Genomic DNA, 19,274 nt, shown 5'->3' on the forward strand with positions numbered 1-19,274 from the left:
TAATTTTTTTCTGTACTACAGTATAATTTATATACATATCTAAAGAATACAGTTTGATGAGTTTGACAAATATACCCATGTAACCCAAAGCCCAATAAAAAAGAGAACAGCTCCATCATTCCAGAAAGTTCCCTAGAGCCCCTTTAGAGTCACTATGTTCACACACATCTCAGGCAACCTAGGATGATTTTTATTTTCTTTTTATATCTTTCTGTTTTCCAAATTTCCAGTATAAACATGTATGTATAAGAAGTTTTGATGTTTTGTTCTTTTATTTTAAAGAGTTAGGATGGTATACAGTTCTTTGATTTGATTGATAAGGACAAGGGAGATTAATTCATTTGCCCAGAAATCTTAGTTTACTAGAAATACTAGGAGCAAGACTGTTAATTCATAGCACTCCACAATTATTTGTGCTTTCTCTTTTCAAGCTTCTCAGTGTTTTTGTATGTCACATCATTTACCCACACAGATATGGGGTGTTGTATTTTCAAACATCTGATAGAAAAGATCCTTTAAAGTTAACAAAAGAAACCAAACAAGAAAGAACTTATAAGATGCCTATAGGTTAACAAACAGAAATTGAAAGAAGTCAAACTGAGAAAAGGTACTTCCTTCTGGTTCTCATATAAAAAATGTTAGTCCCAGAGGTTCATAAACAGAAACATCGCAGCCATATACACCATACTGTAGAATTGTTACTGTCAATGCTTTCTAATGTTACCATGTTATTTCACAGTAATAACTGAAGATAAACAAAAATAAATTTTGGTGAAACAAATTTGCAAATCATCATCTCCCTGTTCTATCAACCAATACAAGTTTTAGCCACTGAAATCCTGAGACTTCTAAGGCTACAACTTCGAAAGCAAGGCTACATCTATACGAATTCTTAAAACCCCAGTACTCTTTCCAGCCTTCTAAACATCAAGGTGGAGATCTGAGGGTGGGCACCCAATATTTGGCATTTTGACAGTTATAGTCCAAATAGCCAGCTACATGTCTGATCCTAACCCCTAACCCCAAATCCAAGTTGGACACAAAACCAGTAAACCAACTGTGTCCTAAGCCACAACATGGATAGAAACACTAAGATCTACACATAATTCTGAAGAAACACTAAGTGAATAGCGAAGCAACTAAAATCTACAAATATTTACTATCATCTAGACATCAAACTGGGCTGGAATAACCAAAGGATCATTAGATACACACCACACACACACACACACACACAAGCATTTTCAAAGTGTGATCCATTAAGGGGTTCAGGAGGTCAAAACTGTGTTTGTATTAATTATAAGGTGTTACTTGCCTGCTTCACTGTGTTGACATCTGCACTAATGAAGGAAATACAATGATTAGGAAAAGGCTGAGGAACATGCAGAAGGAATCAACTGAATTTTTAAAAACTGAGGAACACTCTGGCAACTCTTCAGGCAATGTGAATAATTTTTATCTGCTTATTAAAATGTGGAATTTAGGTAAGTACTAACATTTTGATTAGAGATTTTTCCCTCCCTCACCAATTCTTTCTCCTACAGCCATGACCTTCTAGCATCTTGGACCTTACACAGGTTCACCTAAGAACACGTGGTTGCTGTGTTCACATCAAATATGCTTTTGGACCTTCAGGTGGCTTTTAATTATTCATTTTTAAGTAGCTGTTCTTCTTCCCTTTTGCTACCTAAGCTTTGGATCTCCATTCAGAACATAATTGATACCTGTGGAATAGAGTAAGCAACAGCAAGACTAAAGTAGCTGCAGTTTAGAGAAAAGTCTGAGCGCAAGAAGCTGAGCAGCCACAATCTTAGTCACAAATCAGAGTGGAGCACAGCCAAGGGCAGCCTCCACCTCCTGGCCCCCAGCACTTGGCAGAAGTCCAGGATCACGACCACCCTAGGCTAGCTAGCCACCCAGCCATAGGTGCCCTGCTTCAATCCCTTCAAACCCAACTTAACTCTTACTGCCAGATGCAGCTTCCCAGTGCCTGATCATCACAGCTGTCCTCTGACAAAAACCCTGAAGAGCGCCCAGCATTTATCACATTTGCACTATGTAGGCTGGCATTTGAAGTTCTCCAACTTGTGGCTCAACTTACCCTCCCACGTTTATCTCCCCATATGCCCTTATTTTCAATAAACTGCAATATTCGATATTAGCCAACACATGCCAATTTCACCACCTTTACTCACATCCCTCCCTCCATGTGAACTGCCATCCTCACTCTAGTCTCTGCCTATTGAAAGGTTTGCCCAGCCTTCAAGGTCTTCCTCAAGTCACCTCCTTCATGAAACCTTCCAAGCAACATCCCGCCTCTGTCCATTATCACATTGTGCCTGTATTATAATCATCGCCTTACTGTCACCTCAAAAGCCATGGCTTTCATGCTTTATTTCTCTTTCAATGTCTAATAACAGACAGTCCTCTCAAATTGCCTTAAGAATCATTTTCAGATGTCAAAAATAACGTGCCCAAATCCTACTTTATGGGAAGCCATTTTTTTAGAAAATATGATTTAAAAACACAGTAGATCTGAATGTTTCTTGGCTACGGACAAAACCTAAAACATCTGGGAAGTCCCATGAGTTACCCTGTAGGGCAAGTTGGAGGCCAGCTAGAGGAGGCAGGTGTGTGTGTGGAGGTGGAGGGCTGGGTTCCAGGCAGATCTGCACAGTGAGACTGTCTGTAATTGACAGGACACTGACATTGATAAAGCATTCAGGAGTGGAGGCAGAAAACCTACCTTAACAGTGGGCTCCCAAACATATATGAGGGATTGCATCTGTCCACTCAGAACCACACATGTGCAAGTCAAAAATGTGTTTCAAGGTATCCCCAGACAAACTATTTATCCCTTATACATAACTGGGGAGCGTCACCTCATTCAGAATGTTCCTAAACACAATATTCATACCACACACCAGGCCTAATGCTGAGGATTTTTAAATGAAGGTGTGACTAAGACAGGGTCCAAATCCACATAAATAACTCAGTTGGGTGTAATGAGGGCTGTGGAGAGACAGAAAGAGCATGCAGAAGATTCTGGGAAGTAACTGGAGAGCCAGGAGGAGAACAGGCTCGTATCATGAATCCCAACAGAGAAGGAAGTTTCAGTGAAGCAGCAGTGGCACAGCTTCAAATGACACTGCAGAGAACCAGTCTGGCATCTGGAGGCCCCTCATCATACGGAGGGAACAGGTTCCGGAGACTGGCAGGTATGGAGGCCAGACTGAAGGGAGCTGAAGTTTGCCAAAACAGGAAAAGAAGGGGATAAGGACACCATTTTATGGGGATGCACAGTGAAGAAAACGCTGAGCGTTTCTGGGTTTTTGGTTTTTTGTTGTTTTGTTTTGTTTTTCATGTCAGATGGGTAATGTGCTGATGTTGTAACAAGGTTTAAGAGTGGCACATGTCACACAACAGTGTGAACACCCAATCATCACACTTAAGAATTACAAAAGGATCGGGTTTCTGGGTTTTTTTAAGGATGGAAGAGACTTGACAAAGCCCTGGTATAGGAAGATGGGGCTTGCATAACCAACTAGGGAGAAGAGCCTTAGAAGGAGCAGGCCCCTTCTCTGAGATGAAGGAGAAAAGAAGCATGAGTGCAGCGGGGTGTGAAGACAGAGAGGAGGGAAGTACAGGGAGTTTCTGCAGACTGCCTTCAGGCTCTCCTGAGTGAACAGGGGTCCTGTGCTCAGGCCTGCAGGATGGGAAGCCCAGGGTGGAGAGGGGGAAGATCTACAACAGCCACTGTGGGGAAAAAGGGAGAGCTATAGAAGACTCAAAGGACTGCCACTCAGAGACGAGTTCCCAAATGAGATTGGAAAACTGTGCTGACATCTGTTAGAAGACAAGCTTTTCTCTAGCAACATTGGGGGGGGGGGGGGGCAGGGGTAGCAGAGAATGTATACAGATTCACAACCACATCCAGCATTAGAGCTGGCCAATCTGGGTATGGCAGGAAAAGAGAAAATGGAAGCCACAGCAGGAAATATGTCCAGGACAGGACTGACCAGGGGATCCAAAATTCAACAGAAAAAGAAAGAAAGCCTAGAAGAAGTTGACAAGGGGAAAATGTGTAAGCAGAGAGGCTGACATATAAAAATCAACTGGAGAGAGGACAGGAGGCTCCAATCAAAGAGGGAGTTATGAGTTTAAGATTTTGCAAAGTAGACAAGTTTCAGATGATGACAAGGTCTAGGGTTTAGCCTCATCTGTGGACTGCTATAAAGAATAGCGGTCAGGGTCATGAGGTCAAGGCAGCAGTGTGAGGGATGGGAGATAGCATGGTATAGAGCAGTGCTCCCTAACACAACTTCTGTAGTGATAGAAATATTCTGTCTATGGGGTCCCACGGCAGTCACCAGCCACATGTGGCGATGGACCACTTAAAATGTCCCAAGTATGACTGATGAAGTGAGTTTCTATTTACTTAGAGTTCATTTAAACTTAAATAAGCACATGACTAGAAGCTGCCATACTACGTAATGAAGATGTAGAACAATGGTTTTCAACTTTGTTCAACAGAATTACCTGGAGAGACTTAAAACATACAGCTTCCTGGGTCCCACTCCCCAGAGACTGATTTAATTAGTTGGGCATGGTCCTAGGCATCAGTATATTTTAAATATCTTTTTCTAATTTAGTTTTGTTTTTGAGAGAGAAAGCATACACATGAGCAGGGGAGGGGACAGAGGAAGGAAGAGAGAGACAGAGAGAGAAATCTTAATCAGGCTCCATGCTCAGCACAGAGCCCAATATGGGGCTTGATCCCACACCCCTGGGATTATGAGCTGAGCCAAAAATCAAGAGTCAGATGCTCAACCGACTGAGCCACCCAGGCACCCCAGTGTCAGTATATTGTAAACTTGACCAGATGCAGTCAAGTTTGAGAACCACTGGTAGAGGGGTTAAGAACACAGATTCTAGGTTCAGATGACATGAGTTCAAAACCAAATCTGCTGATTTTGACTTCTGTGACTTTGAGCAAGTAACTTCATCTGTAAAATGGGGATAATGACCTATCTACCTCATAGGGCTAGTCTGAAGATTACATGACATACATAAAAGTGGTTGATAACAGTGCCTGGCACATCTTAGTTCCTTAAATGTTAGTCATTATTATTCCAAACAGATGTTGGAGGCTGACAGCTCAAGGAGAAAACAGTGGATGGGAGTCGCCAAAGGCCTAAATCTATGTTGAGGAGGTACCTGGAAGTCAGGAAATGACAGGGTAGAGGGTAAGAAGAAAGTAAGAGAGAACAATAAATAAAGGGAAGAGAAACAACCTGGAAGAGGCAGTAATAAATAAGGCAAGAAAATGCAGACCCTACTCTGTGGCAAAATGGGAAACTACACATGAGGAGAAAGAACATGGGAACCCATGTATCAGGAGAAGGCCAAATTTTAGTTAGGGAAGAACATGGAAAAAATGTTTAGTTCAATTTGACAGAATCCTACCTCCTCACCCAAAATGTTAACATAAGTTAATTATCAGTCAAGTAATGATTTTCATATTTCCCCCCCTGCCATACAGTTCACCATTTATGAAAACATCCAGGAAGGACTTCCGATGGTGAAAATACCATTTTCTAATTGGGACTCCACAGGAAGAGCCACCTCTGCACAACTTAAGAGTAAATACTTTATGATTCATACTTGATCCAGTTCAAACCCGGCTTCATCAGGGTTCACGTCTTTGCAAACCATATGCCCAGACTCTATGTGCAAACCTATTTTATTTGTCCTTTTAACTAAGTCTTTTTAAGTCTTAGGGAACACTCGTGCCACTAATAAACACAGTATTATTACCTTCGGGTAAGAAAAATGAGTATTATGTGTGACTAAGGTTAAAAGTATTTTTAAAAATTTTAAGAACAGGTGGATGTGGAAGGGAAAAGTAACCACCAGTAAATGTCTTAGGTTGCAATTTTTTTTCTATTTCTCTAGAATTTCACATAATTTAATGAACACAGATTTTTACTCAAATTTCAATGTCACCACCAGATTATTTCTTCAGCTTGCAAATGAAAATTAGTAATAAAGTATTCACTTATTGGTAACTAGGTAGACAAGTTACTAGAAGCTCAACAGCTATTTCAAAGATAGTTTCTATGCAACTCAATTGGCTGAAGTTAAGCAATACAGTGCATGTAGATTAAGGGTTTCAAATGGATCCATTATATTTATATTTTTACCAAACAAACAAAAAAAAACTAAGTCTGAAATTTCTTTATGGACTAGTTATTTGCCATGAGAAAGATAAACACCTACAACCTCTTTCCTATAAGCATGTGTCACACTTCAAAGTGACATTTCACATGGTTTGGGTTTGCTAAGTGGGTTTATATATCAGCACAAGTGCAGTTTCACTGCTGAAACACAATTTCCAATACAATGAAGTTCATTTCTAGTTCCTTATCAGGAGCCAGTTTGAGAGCACTGACAATGTAAAAATAAAAACACTCTTCTGAACCCAATCCTAACACAACTACAAGCTCTGCAGGGACTACCTTTTACAAAAGACTACCAGGCATGCAGAATTCCACTCCTTCAGCTGTTCCTCCCATAACTGCCCACTAGAGATGCTTGTCTCAGAGCTATATTGAGATCTGGTAGCTGGAAACAAAAGCATAACCAAAGCACATTCTATTTGTTTTGATTCCTTCAGCAAGCAATCCTTACTTTTCTTTTAAGTTAGAGCTCCTTTAAATCCTAGGGACCTAAATACCACCATCAACCAGTCTAAGTCAAGTTTATTGTGGTCAGGGGATTGATGATGTTTTGGCCTCTCCCATCTCATGGTGGAACCAATAAATCTGTGGACCCACCCTATGGTTATTTTGCGTTTCTCAACGCATTACCGGAGTAAACATATGTAACTACTGGGAGAATTCCCACAATGGCTTCCTGACTATGGAAGATGGGCAATTATGGTAAGAATGACCAAGTGAAACATCCTGAACTTCCCTCCTTACCAGCACAGTAAACCAATAGAAATGCCACATCTGTGGGAAAACTATAGACTATAGACGTTAACACTGATGAAGAAGCATAAGGCAAGCTGATACCCTGCAAACCAAACCACCCCCAACAAAGTGGGATATGTAGCACTCCTGGCTGCCCAAGAACAAAGGAAAGGACAGAAAACAAAGGGTTAAACTGATAGAGTCTCCTTCAGTTTACAAATATCTTAGTAATATTACAAGAAAAAGGAGATCTTGTCGATAGCCTAATCTCCAGGAACTCCCTACTGTCTTAATGAAAATGCTTTGGTAGAGGGAAAAACAACCTGAGGATTTTTTTTTTTTTTTTTACAATAGCTAGGCCTTCAGTAATCTGTGTCTTCTTTAGCATATGGAAATCCCTTTAAGAAACTCCCTCTTGACTTTTATCTCCCCCAACTCCACAGTATATAAGCAGTCACTCTTCACAACCTCAGTGCAGCTCTTGCTGCCCAGGGGTTCCGTCCCCATGCTTTGACAAGATTACTTTTTTGCATCAAAGACATTTTCAAGAATTCTTTCTTAGCCATCGGCTCCGAACCCCCACCACCACTCCAAAACCCCATCATACCACCACCAAAAGCTTGACATTTTAAGAACAGATAATTCCTATCACATTCCTGTTTAATTCACCTTTTTTTGTCTGGGCAGAAAGCAGGTAGATCTTGGAAAATGGCCAGGGATTATCCTAAATCTATTCAGGCAGTGGCTCCAATGTGGCTGATTTACCAAATTAAGTACTTTTCTGGAGCACATCTAGTGCCTGATACCTGATATGAAGCTACTAATCTGGAAAATGCTTTATCAATATGTAAAGAACACATGAAGCCATTTGCTTTTATTTTGCAAGGTCAAGAACTGTAACAACTCTCCTCTCAGCTATAATCTCATCTACAGAACTGTTGCTTGTCTTCACATCCCGCAGACCATCACACTGGGCCCCTGCATTGATTACACCATGCTGCCAGGACCTGATAAACAGGAAGTAACAAATCCTTCAGATGTCTTAGTAAAATGCATTCAAGCTTGATGATGAAAAACAAAACCATGAAGATTCAAAGACTGCAACCTCAGTAAAGTGTCTGGGAACCCAGTGGTCTGGAACGTGTTGGAATATCCCCTCCAAAGTGAAATGCAAGTTGCTGAACCCTGAACTGCTTCCCACTAAAAAAAGAGGCACATGATCCATGGGCCTTTTTTGCATTTTAAAGACAATGCATACCACATTTCACAATCTGCTCACTCCTTTACTATGTAACCTATAAGACCATCAGTATTGAGTAGGGCCCAGAGCAAGAGATGGTTATGCAGCATGTCTGGTCTGCAGCACAAACCACTATGCACTTGGGTCTTACCATGCAGCAGATCCAACTCACTGAATCCAGTAGGATCCAGAGAACTGAAGCACAAAACTCTCAGGTTCTGGAACGAAGCCAAGTCCTCTTCTGCAGATAACAGTCCTTTTAAGAAATGACTCCTGGATTGCCACTAGGTCTTGTCAGGGCCTGATTAAAGGTTATTAAGTAACCATGTGACCTGAGCTGCTGTGGCAATCTAAATGTTATCTGACCCCCCTGGTCATAAGGTTGGGCATGTACAGAAGCAATCCATCACCAAAAGACAACGGTATGAAAGCGATCAGATTCAAGCATGACTACAAGGCACAAGAAGTTGCATGGGCAGATGGCTCAGATAGGTCTAATATCTACTCCTACTGTACTACCACACCTAGAGCCTCACAAAGAGCTCCGTATGACCAGCTGACTGAGAAGGAAACTTGGGCCTGGGTTAGAGACAGTTTGCATGGTATCCACGCAACAAGCAAAAGTGGACTCCTACAGCCTTACATCCCCAATAAAGAGTGTCCCTAAAATATACTTCATGAAGAGAAATCATCCCAGCAAATAGAACTGTGACCAGTACATGTGCCTGTCCACTCCATCGATACTGAGAAATGGCCGGGATCACAGATCTACACTGAGTCATGTGCAAAGGCTAATGGTTAACCTGGACATTCAAGGACTTGGTGAAAAAACTGCATTCAGAAGAAGGGGTAAGAATACCTAGGGAAGGTGCAAATGGATGGACCTTTCAGAATGAGCACAGTGTATGAAAAATATTTCTGTTCCATGTGAATGTATACCAAAGGCCTTCCAACGCAGAAGGGCCTCTTAATAACCAGGTGAACAAAATTACCAATCTGTGGATGTCAACTCCTTTCATCAGCCACCCCCATGCTTCCTCAGTAGACTTCAAGTAGAAGTGACCACAGTGACAGCAACAGAGCATATGTATGGATTCAACAACATGGACTTCTCACAAAGGCTAACGTGGCTCTTGTCAATAATGAGTACCTAATATGCCAACAGTGAAACCAGTCCTCAGTGCCCAAGATGGCAACATTCCCCTGGAGGATCAGACAACCACTCGGTGGCAGAGGGATTACACTGGATCCTTTCCATCAAGGAGGAGGCAATGATTTGTCTTCACTGTATATATCCCAGTTACACAAATGTACGTGCATGCAGATACACACACACATCCCCATGTATTTATTTTTCTTCACTTTTCCTTTCTTCATCCTTTTCAAGAAGAATTGATCATGGTGGTTAACTTTACAGTTTAGTTTCTAGGTTACAGATTATTTCTCTGGAATTGTGAATATACTAGAGAAGATCATTTCACCCAGAGGCAAATAACTAACTGTTACCCAGCAATTAAGTTCTTAATCAGAGATCCTGCTGTCCATAGTTAATGGATTGCAATCACATCGGGGGGAAAAAACAAGTCACCCACCTGAATTGCAAAATTTTTAAAGACTGATAATATCAAGTGTTGGCAAGTATGTTGAACAATTGGAATTCTCATATATTGCTAACTGGAGACTAAACTGGTATATCCACTTTGGACAACTGTTTGGCATTATCTTCTAAAGTTAAACACACATGTACCCTATGATGCAGGAATTCTACTTCTAGCTGTACATGTAAGAGAAATGAGTGCATATGTTCACAAAAAGACTCAGCATTCTTTAAGAATGCTCAGAATAACTTATAATAGCTAAACCTGGTCCGTCACCAGTAGAATGGATAAATTGTACTATATTTATACAAAAGAACATCACACCGAAACGGAAAGGGTGGGGGGGTGGAGAACTTCTGCTATGAGCAATAACATGAAAGAATTCCAAAGCATTATGCTAAGCAAAAGAAGTCAGAGAGAAAAGAATACATGTTGTACTATTCCATTTATACAATGTCATAAACAGGTGAAATTAATGTACAGTGCTAAAGGTCAAAGTAGTGGTCTCCCTCCAGGTGGGTGCGTTGAGTGGGAAGGGAGGTAATGTTTGCAAAGAGACACAAAGGAGCCTCCTGGGGTACCAAAAATATTCTGTATCTTGTTCTAGATGGTATTTACATAATTGTATCTACATGCAAAAATTCATCCAGTTGTATATTTAACAACTGTGTATTTTACTGTAGGTTATATATCAATAAAATTGTTTTTAAGAGATTTATTAATATGTATGGATTAGTTAGGAGAGAATCTAGAGGAGTTTTTGTGGGGGTTTTTCCAGTTCTCTAATGGTCAGTGATCCAACAAAGGTAAAAAACAAAAACAAAACAGATAATTCATCAAATTTTCAATTGAGAGCTTGCTTAGAGAAACTTCCATCTTCCTACATAGCCAGACGCACCCAATCATCTAATACAGCCAATTTCAATCACTCTCTATGCTAATATTCATATGGCTGGAATAACTTAAGTGTTTAATTTGAACCAACTTATTTCTTGCTTCAGTTTCAAGGATAAGTAGGAATAATGTCCCTGAAAGCCTTGATGAGCTAATTTTAAATGTAAGTCCTATATCATATACTACTTTAAAGTTACCCTAAATGATTATGATACAGCATCTTCACTTTCCATCTTAACATACCATGTTTCAAATCTCAAAATATCCATTTGAACTCTAGAATTACTTAAATGCACATTAAAAAAATAAAGCACTTTTATCCAGACTAGGGAGCCAATAGAAATCCAATACATTTGTAAAAGTGATTATCAGAGAAAATAAGAGCATCTGATTCTTAAAATATTTTATTATGTTGACATTTTTTTCTCCTTTCTTGACAAGCCAGGCTATCAAGGTAAACTAATTTAAATTATTGGGCTTGTTGGTAATAACAAACCAAATGGATGAGCTTACCATTAGACTAAGGATCCTGTTTTAGATTTATAAAACAAACAGACCATTAATTTTAAAAGTCAACCAAAACATTGACCTCAGTTTGCCAAGGTTAATGTCAACATTGTTCAAAATTAAACCTTAGGGGACAACAGATAAGTCTTCAACACTCAACTAAAGTTCCCTAAAGTAATCATTAACAATGGTCTTTACCCCACTCTTCCAAACATTACCCTCCTTAAGACAATTCGTCATTTCTAAAATAATAAATGTGGTAAAATGATACCAACTCTGAGGGCTCATCCCAAATCTCATCTGATGGCTCAGGAGGTTTTCAGAGCCATCTGATGGCTTAGGAGGTTACCTTTAGGAGGTAGATGCCTTTATCTGTATCTTTATTCAATTATTCTTATAGTCTAAGATTTCAAATATTAAGTTTACAGTTTAAAATTAAACTGTTATATAATCCCACTGCATGCACATTTCAGCCGTTTCTATTAAAATTGCATGTTAGTGTTTTCCCCTACTTCAATCAGACATTTGCTTCACAACCTAAGTAGTTTCAGTGGTATGTGCCTGTAAATTTTCAGAGTGTAACTCTCATAAAGTATTCAATAATGAAATTTACTTTTAAAAAAGAACAGCATGGACTCCAGGAGAGGTAATAATGAACTTGTGCCAATATTTTTATGCACATTTATTCTATGTAGAACATTTACAACATTTACATTACATTTACAATGTTTCGCTTCCAGTTTTATTGTATTGATCTGGAATTGCTGCTAATACTGTTTCATTTTTTACCAATAATATTGACATTATTGCCAAATTCCTACTGGATATATGCCATGATATAAGCACATTCTTATTAAAGGTAAGGCAAATAACCTGAGAAACTCAAAGCAGGGACAGGGCGGGGGGTACTTTTTTCACAAGTATTGTTCCCAAAAGGAAATCATACTATAGGTATGCAGCTTTTTTCCCTAAATTAGGATGTCTGATAAAATGTACCTGATTTCTTAAGAAGTCTTTCTCTCTAAATCCTGACTCTGAAGAAATATCTAAACATTCTCTCACCAGACTTTCAGCACTTTTTTGTACTAATTACTGCAGGAAATAAAGGTGTATTATTTCCCAATTCATAATTCCCATCTGTATGTAAGGTTAGAGTCTCTAAGTCTATTTTCACTTCTTAAATTGAACATAAACTGTAAAATAAATATGCAATATGTATATTAGGTCTAAATATAATTTAATACATACATCCTTATATACATAGAACTTTTAGTACCTAATGTGAGCATATAGTACTACATGCTAAAGTAAAATAAATCTGAGCTAAAGAATTAAGGTAAATATCCAGAAAAACAAAAGATACCTATTTCCCATTTGTAAAGAACCTTGTCTGTCTTCCAGATAAAAACAGAGGATCTTAATAGACCTGAATTGTGCAAAAGATTCATAAATTTTATGTTTCACTTTGGGCCTAAACATTATCTTCTTCAAATACTATAGAACATTCCTCAAATACTGCAGAAAAAAATTTTATGTAAATGTTTTAATAAAGTATTTCTGACTTAATATCAATTTACCTAGATATTAAAGACTGACTTTTTAAAAAAAAATTTTAATGCTTATTTATTTTTGAGAGAGAGAGGCAGAGAGAGGGAGACACAGAATCTGAGGCAGGCTCTAGGCCCTGAGCTGTCAGCACAGAGCCTGATGTGGGGCTCGAACTCAGGAGCTGGGAGATCATGACGTGAGCCGAAGTTGGATGCTTAACTGACTGAGCTACCCAGGCGCCCCAAGACTGAATTTTTTTTTTTTTATTTTTTTTCAACGTTTTTTATTTATTTTTGGGACAGAGAGAGACAGAGCATGAACGGGGGAGGGGCAGAGAGATAGGGAGACACAGAATCGGAAACAGGCTCCAGGCTCTGAGCCATCAGCCCAGAGCCCGATGCGGGGCTCGAACTCCCGGACCGCGAGATCGTGACCTGGCTGAAGTCGGACGCTTAACCGACTGCGCCACCCAGGCGCCCCAAGACTGAATTTTTTAAATAAACGTTTTTAAATAGATTTCAGTTTACAGAAAACTTGCAGAGATAAGAGTTCCCAAATCTGGCACCCAGTTTCCTCTACTGCTAACATCTGACATTTACTGTGGTATGTTAGTTACAACTGAAGAGTCAACACTGGCACATTACTGTGAACAAACTTCCATATTTTATTAGGATTTCATGAATTCTTTCCTAATGTCCATGACCTTATGCAGAATACCATATTGCATTTAGTCACTGCATTTCCTTAGCCACCTCTGGTCTCTGACAGTTTCTCAGACTTTTCTTAATTTTGATGACCTTGACAGTTTTGAGAAGTACTGAGTTTGTCTTAGGTTTTTCTCCTAAGGTTTAATTGTGACATTATTTCCAAATGTTTAACTTAATAATTTCTTTTAAAGTTTTATTTATTTAGGTGATCTCTACACCCCACATGAGGCTTGAGTTCACAACCCCAAGATCAAGAGTCACATGCTCTTCTGACTGAGCAAGCCAGGTGCTCCTTAATAATTTCTGATAGGGCAAAGTACATGCCAAAATTTTGGCCTTTATCTCCTCATTTATTCAATAACCAAAAAAAAAAAAAGCATTATTCTGGGAAGAAGCAAACTATAAGTTCAAAGTCTGGGCTGCAGATAGAGAGTCTAACTAAGAGGAAACTAAAGTCGACAATGACTGGGAAACAAATCACAGGGCCCTGGGAAAGACTAAAGAGTCAAGGAAGCATTTCAGGAAAACTAGGAGAACAATAATTGGTCATCTATTCTGTCCCAGCCACCACTCTGAAGCTAGAGCTCCACTCCAGAAACCATATTGACCATGGCCACTTGCCACGTCCTACCTTTGCTGCACTCTCTTCTTTATTCCAGTTTTATTCACTGTAGTATACTTGCCAATTTTTTGTAATTTGTCTCTCCTCATTTTTAGAAAAAGAAAACAAAGTCACCACTCAGGTCTCAGCAGGAAATGTACCAACCTGAGTTACCAATGTAACTGAGTAAGACAGTGTAATCAAGGAGCCATCTGTGGAGGTGTAGTCAGAGAAACCAATTTGGCATGGCACAGTACCCTGGGGTTGGCAACAATGGGTAGCAGTTGAGAGAGCAAGGGGAGGAAGGCATTGTCAGACCCCACAGAGAACAGTGAATGGGAAAGGGCCACCCAACAGGAGATTGGGGGAATGGACATTCCACTCCTCTCCCTCCTGCCCTCCAACCCCACTAGTCCCTTCTAATAGCCAGAGTTTAAAGAAAAAAAAAAGTGATGTATGCCACAAAGGTGAATGTCCCAGACCACCATGGCTGGGTAGATTAGGAGGGAGAATAAAAGGTCTAGAGGAGCAAACGAAATACATGCAGTTCAGGAAGGGAAGCAAGACAACTTCACACCTTTCATTTCGCATGGCTATCTGCATTTTGATGTTTGTCTGTCTTATCCCCTTACTGTACTGGGACCTCCTCAGAAGCAGGGATAGTGGTTTACAGAAAGAGTCACAAATCCTGTGCACAAACCTCCTAGTAGGCACTCAAGGTCTATCTAAAAGAAGAGATGGAATGGGCCTATTTCAGTTACTGGTCGGGATAGAGCCTGGACCCATCACGGTATGACTCTGCTGCAGAGAAAACATGGCGTGCCTTTGAGCCTGACCTTGACAGCACTAGAAACAGAGGCAGGTGAGGCTAGCCCCCCCATGCTAAAGTGAGGGCTCATCAGCCAGTACTTGCTCCACAAGTAGAGAGAAGCTCCAAGATCTCCTTCAACACCCACATTGATCACTCAGTTCAGCCTAACACCCTCATGTCAATAGAGGACAGAGTTTGTTCATGTGATCATAGGCAAGAGTCTAGATTCTAACAAGTAAGAATCTAACCCCTGGGATCATCCTGACCAATACTTCATAAGCTCCAGAGCTCGACCTTGAATCTACTCTTGATAGATTCAGAACAAAATAAAACTTCATTTACATTTCTCTGAATTTCTTCAAATAATTTATCTTGTTTAAGACACTGTAAAACGTCTGGTCTCAGAGACCTTCCATGAGGCACTAGTAGGCCCACGTTTATACAAACACCTTATCTTCTCTTCTCCTCCCTTATCACCTACCACTTGTGTACATCTCTAAAGGTCCTCAGCACCGTGCAGCCCTGCCCTCCCTTCCTCTCTGGCCTTCCTGCTCTTGCCCTCTTTCTCTATGGAATTTACCACTCCACACTCCACACCTGGAAGGGTTGCATTACCAGCTCCTTCTAGGACAGAGCTGCCTCCTCATTTCTTCTAACTTCCTCCCCAATCAGCACCACACTGGGCAACACAGTTAAGTACCTAACAAATCCATGCACTGGATGTGCTGTGTACAGATGCCTTCACATTTTATAAAAGCACCACCCCTCTTTTCAGAGATACAATGAAAATGGGAAAGGTTAAAAGGACCACAAGAATGACATTTACACTTCATCGTGATTGTGGTGTCAATGAAGTCCCAAGTACCTGTTTTTACAAACCCTGAACTGCCTGTTCCAAAGAACCCCAAATACCATCAGCCCAGAATCAGAGCTCCACAACAGTGTGGCAAGGAGCTATTACATTTACCTTGCCAAGAACACAAAGCAGATGCTTTAATTTTGTTACTTACAAAAGGAAATAATCAACGATTGTATTTAAGTTATCAAAATGGGCTTATACAGAGACTACTTTGGGGGGAAATAGCTCATAAAGCTTATGATACAAAACAATTCAAAAGCAATGAAGAAACAATGAATCTTTTGTATAGCCTTTAGTCTTTTGTTAATCTTATTATTACTCAATGTTACCTTTAAAGATAGGAGACTTTGAAAACAGATTGGCCTTTCAGTGTCAAGTCTTCAAACCTATCTCATCTCTCTGCTTCTACTTATAAAATAGCTCCTACTCCTCCTCCCCTTATATCTCACAGCAACATGAACTATCTCCACTTGAGGCCATTGCATTTGGCGCCATTCCTTCCACAGTATAGCTGATACTACTCCCTGCTCCGTCCTCTGCTGCCTGACTCTTCTGCTAATCCCTTTCCCTGTCACCATCTTATCCTCATTGACCTGTTCTTTCTTTCCAGCCTATGTATATATAAAACACAACACACACACCCACACACCCACCCACCCCACCCCACCCCCACACACACCCCTTAGTTACTCAAACCCTTAAAAAAAAAAAAAACAGTAAAAACTTTCCTGGCCCCTACCTTAGTCTCTGCAGCTACCACCCACCGCTTTCCTTCCCACATGACAGAGACCATTGGTGTTCTGGCTTCCTTCATCTTTACTTCCTGATCTTTTTTCTTGAGCCAAGGCCTGACACCACCATTCTATAGAACCTGCTCTTACAAAGGACATCTGTTTCTTACAGATGCAAAATCCACTTGAGTCATTTCAGCACATTTCTTGCTGGACATCCCTGCCACATTTCCCACCACGAACCTCTCTTTCCCACGACTATTATAGCATTACTCTCGCTTTTCTGCTTCTTCAGAAGTGCTCTGACCATTCCCGCTCACTGTCCTCTCTCGGTGTTTCTCAGCCCACCCTTAAGTATTGCTGTCCCTAATGGTTCTATATTTTGTTACTACCTCTGCTCTTCTGCCTTCTCATCACGGTGCCTCCAGTCCCCTTCTATCCCATCCCCCAACCTCCCTGCCCTCATTCTCACTCACCCCAAGCTCTCCTTTAAACAGCCTTATCTACTTCCATGGTTCTCTCATCTTTCACTGAAGACTTCAAAGCCTTTTCTTCAGCTACCAACATATATCTGTACAGCTACTTGATGTCCCGTGTTCAGACTCAACGTGAATGCCCCAAGGACACCCTTCCCACTAGTCTGCAAGCCAGCAACCTGAAGTCATAACCTCTTCCTAACCTCTTCCTCCTTCCAACATCCAGTCATCACCAAATCTTGCAAGTTTTATCTCCTAAATATTTTATTTATTTAAGTTCAAGTTAGTTAACAAACAGTGTAGTATTAGTTTCAGGAATAGAACCCAGTGATTCATCACTTACATATAATACCCAGTGCTCATCCCAACAAGTGCCCTCTTAATGCCCATCATCCATTTAGCCCATCCCCCAGCCACCTCCCCTCCAGCAACTCCCAGTTTGTTCTCTGTATCTAAGTCTCTTATAAAATCAGAGAGAGAGGAAAACCAAAAGGGTTTCCTAACTATCTTTAAAACTCATCCCTTCCTTTCCACACTGACTTCCCCAGTACTAGTTTAAGATCTTATCTTTCACCATTGCAAAGCCTCCTAACAAAGCTTCCTGCATCTAGTCCAAACCTCCTTTATTTCACTTCCCTGACACAGCCCTGTAAGATCTACTGAAAATACAAATGCCCCTCACTAGCCCAGTCAATACCCTTAAAAAGCCTTTCCACTAACTTTGCATACCCAGCATAAAGGTTCTCCTCTTTCAGGCTCCATCTTCTCTAGACTTCACTCCCACCTATTCTATACTTGGTCTTTTCTCGCTGGTAAAATAGAGCTGATAATTGTCACCTGCATGTTTCCCCATGCTATCTCATGCCTCTGTGTCTGCTCATGCTGTTTGATATTCTTGGAATTCTCCTTGGAACTTTCTTCCCTGAGAATCATAGTCATTCTTCTGGTCTCAGGAGAACTTTCCTCCAGGAATCTTCCTTATTGGTCTCATTAAGAGAAATCACTTGCTACCCCCAACAGATTAAGCTGCCAGGGAGCAGAGACCATATCCTATACAGACCTATTCTATGCATAGCATAGCAGAGAGGCACAAGAAATACTTGCTGTGTAAAAAACAAAAAACAAAAAAACAAAAACACCACACCACACAATAAAAGTAATTTGACTCATTTAAGCAAAAGTTACTAAGATTAAAAGCATTGAAACATTTTAGAGGCGGGGGTGCCTGGGTGGGTCAGTCCGTTAAACATCTGACTTTCACTCAGGTCATGATCTCACGGTTCATGCGTTCATGAAGAGGTATGAGCCCTGCTGTGCTGACAGCTCAGAGCCTGGAGGCTGCTTCAGATTCTGTGTCTCCCTCTCTCTCTGCCCCTCCCCTGCTCATGCTCTGTCTCCTTCTGTCTCAAAAATAAATAAAACATTTTTTTTAATTTTTTTTTCAACATTTATTTATTTTTGGGACAGAGAGAGACAGAGCATGAACGGGGGAGGCGCAGAGAGAGAGGGAGACACAGAATCGGAAACAGGCTCCAGGCTCTGAGCCGTCAGCCCAGAGCCTGACACGGGGCTCGAACTCCAGGACCGCGAGATCGTGACCTGGCTGAAGTCGGACGCTCAACCGACTGCGCCACCCAGGCGCCCCAAATAAAACATTTTTAAAAAAATTTTTAACATTTTAAGAGTATTTTGAATACCATTTACATTTGCATTGAATTACTGGTAAATAAAGAGGACCAAAAGAAAAATTCTTAGAAGCTTTGTTGAGCCACAGGAATATTATCTTTCCCTTTATTATCATGGCAAATAAAACAATACTAAAAATCAGGTTAGCGTGTTTCATTGTTTCCATTCCAATAGATTTTTCAAAGAACGGTTATTTTTCTTATAGATGTTCTTGAAGAAATAGCTGTACAGTCAGATCCAGACATGGTATTTCTTTAATTAATCAGAAAATCTTATGAATGTACTTGGGAGTTACTTTTAAAATACCTGTAAGTCCTGGCACCTGTGTGGCTCAGTCTTTAGGCAACTGACTTCAGCTCAGGTCATGACCTCACAGTGAGTGAGTTCGAGTCTCACCTTGGGTGAGCTCAAACCCCACTTCAGATGAGCATGGGCCCTGCTTTGGGTGAGCCCTGCTTCCCCCTCTCTTGCCCTCTCTCCCCTCTCACTCTCTCTGCCCCTCCTGAGATTCTCTCTCTGCCCCCTTGCTCACTGTGCCCTCTCTCTCTCTCCCTCAAAGAAAGAAAGAGCTGTTAAGTCTTGTGATTTTTTTTTTTTACTAAATGACGATTTATGACATGTTCCTACTTTAATGTTAAGAAA

At 40.6% G+C, this 19,274-nt stretch overlaps 1 protein-coding gene and 1 non-coding gene across 5 annotated transcripts in view; both read right to left on the minus strand.

Annotated features, from left to right (window-relative positions):
- EPB41L4A (erythrocyte membrane protein band 4.1 like 4A) overlaps positions 1-19,274 on the minus strand; it is a 261,867-nt gene that overhangs the window by 193,693 nt on the left and 48,900 nt on the right. The window lies entirely within an intron of this gene.
- Positions 3,364-3,467, minus strand: LOC125147548 (small nucleolar RNA U13). Its single transcript, XR_007145238.1, has one exon. It is a non-coding gene; the product is annotated as a small nucleolar RNA U13 (small nucleolar RNA).

This window comes from Prionailurus viverrinus, chromosome A1 (genome assembly GCF_022837055.1).
Source record: "Prionailurus viverrinus isolate Anna chromosome A1, UM_Priviv_1.0, whole genome shotgun sequence".
In the NCBI taxonomy this organism is placed as follows: domain Eukaryota; kingdom Metazoa; phylum Chordata; class Mammalia; order Carnivora; family Felidae; genus Prionailurus; species Prionailurus viverrinus.